This window comes from Octodon degus, unplaced genomic scaffold (genome assembly GCF_000260255.1).
Source record: "Octodon degus isolate 3935 unplaced genomic scaffold, OctDeg1.0 scaffold00005, whole genome shotgun sequence".
NCBI lineage: Eukaryota > Metazoa > Chordata > Mammalia > Rodentia > Octodontidae > Octodon > Octodon degus.
This window is the reverse complement of record NW_004524581.1, coordinates 30,308,676-30,310,777: the sequence shown is the minus strand read 5'-3', so window position 1 is coordinate 30,310,777 and position 2,102 is coordinate 30,308,676. Positions and strand designations below refer to the sequence as shown.

Here is a 2,102-nt window from a genome sequence, read left to right as displayed (position 1 = left end):
ACCCGAAGTCTGATTCTCTTGGCTCCAAGAAGAGCTCAACGATGATGACATTCACCTGCTACTGCTGTCAGAAGCCAGGCCAGCATAAGAGGAACTGCCTTAAGAGGCCCACAAGCCAGGCCCTGACTGCCAAGGCAGCCACTAAAAGTGAGACTGCACTCTGAGGTGGAGGCCCCAGAGCTCAGACTCAGCTTCCCAGGTGGTCCAGCAGGACTGAAGGGCCCTGGGCCTACCTCCTCCCTCTGGCCAGACTTACCTCTACCTGCCATCTCCACAGAGGAGCCCTGAGTAATCATGACTATAGGAGGGAAAAGAAACCCAGCCTATTGCTGGACATTGGCACAGGTCTCTTTGTCCTTCGCCAACTCTGACTTTCCTTCCAGTCATCGTACCTCAATAGAAACAGACTTTAGAAGATATATTGCTTTAGCTGTAACTGAGGTGATGCAATATATTCAGGTTGTTTACTAAACAATGGTGCTGAGACTGATGTTTTACAAATGTAATATATTGTTATTCATTTGTAAGACTTAAAAGTATTTCACTATTTAAAACAGGTTCCCAAGGACAGATAACCTGTCAGCATAAAAATGTTCTAAAGAAACTGGCTTACACAGTGTCCAACAACTTTGGGCCTACAGATAGAGCCAGGCGTTGTATTTGTGATGTAAAACTCAGAGCCACAGCGTTGAAAGAAAAAATCCCTTGGCAGTGCCCCTTGCTTACCATGGGGGCCATATCCAAAACACTGAATGGGACATTAGTTTACTATGACTAAATGCTTTGTATTTCATGATAACTATGTAAACCTGGCTGATTTTTAATAAAACTCTGGTATTTCGTGTTGATAGTTAATACATATGTTACCTCTCTTAACTAAAGCTAGAGGGACTTATAGCAAACTGTCAGACTCCGTGAATAAAGGGGTCTAAGAGCCAGTGAGTTATGATTGCTATATCTCAAAAAAGTTTATAAATGTACCTGTTAGTTCAAATATTCATGCTTTGATTACGTATGTTCTAATCTCTCAGATAATTTGTTATTTCTAGAAGATACCAAAACCCAGGTAATCATGCAGGTAAAGTCTAAAACCAAAAGGTTATATGTTGCTCAGTGGGCCCCAGATATCTGACACAAGCTGTAGAAGTAAGAAGAGTTTTCAGGAATGAATTGGTCTCAGTTGAGGTGCTTCTAGAAAGGATACAGAATGGAATTATGGAAAATAAGAATGGGGATACTAGCAGCCTACAGAAAAGCCACACAGAGAGGGGACATTTCAAGCAGAAATGTCCACAGCTGCTACAGAAGGAAAAAGAAAGTGTTTATGATGGAGTCAGAGGAAGTTTCAGATTGAGGTGGTCGTGTGTCTTCCCTCTGTTTGAGGTAACTCATGTTAACTGCCAATATAAGGAGAAATCCTGTTAAACTTTCAATAGATTGCTTATATAGATTTGTCAGCAGTTATCCAGGCAGTGGCCCACTTGCAAACGGGAAAATACTGTCTTCCCTATGCCCGGTAATTCATGCTCCCCAGTAATAATAGGAAAGGCCAGTTTTTTTGAGACAGTACCCAATGGCCATGGAAGATAAAAGGATTAAACCTCACATTTAAGAGATAACTGCTAATGGACCTATGAAATGTTCTGACTAGTGTTTCTATTTGGCCAATGTATGTTTAATAGTTTCTTTGCCTTTGTCTTCAGATTCAAAGCTATAATGAAAATGCCCGGTGTCTATTGAGGGCCTTTAGATAGAACTTCTGAAGAATATATCTGACTGCCGGTCAACAACTATGACCTGTTTCAGCTTGAAGAAGCCAGAGCGGTCATCGCCCCTAGTTCCCTCATGGCAGTTTGGGTTACTTCTTCAGTGGGGGAATGTTGTAGGAAGCCGAGTTAGAAATATTACAGGAAGTTAGACAGGGTCAGGCCCTCAAGGAGAAAAGATGGAAGACAAGGTGACTTTGCAACTTGGAAGAGACAGACATTCCCGTGTGGGCCACACCTCAAGACCAAGACAAAAAGAGGAAGCACAGCTACATACTTCCCTAGGGATGGGCATTAGGGATTGATATCTTAAATAGTATCAATCAACTTGAAAGA

General features: G+C 42.1%; 1 protein-coding gene across 1 annotated transcript in view; it reads right to left on the bottom strand.

Moving 5' to 3' along the window:
• The window catches only part of LOC105740832 (diphosphoinositol polyphosphate phosphohydrolase 1), a 95,347-nt gene that overhangs the window by 14,693 nt on the left and 78,552 nt on the right, over nt 1–2,102 (bottom strand). The window lies entirely within an intron of this gene.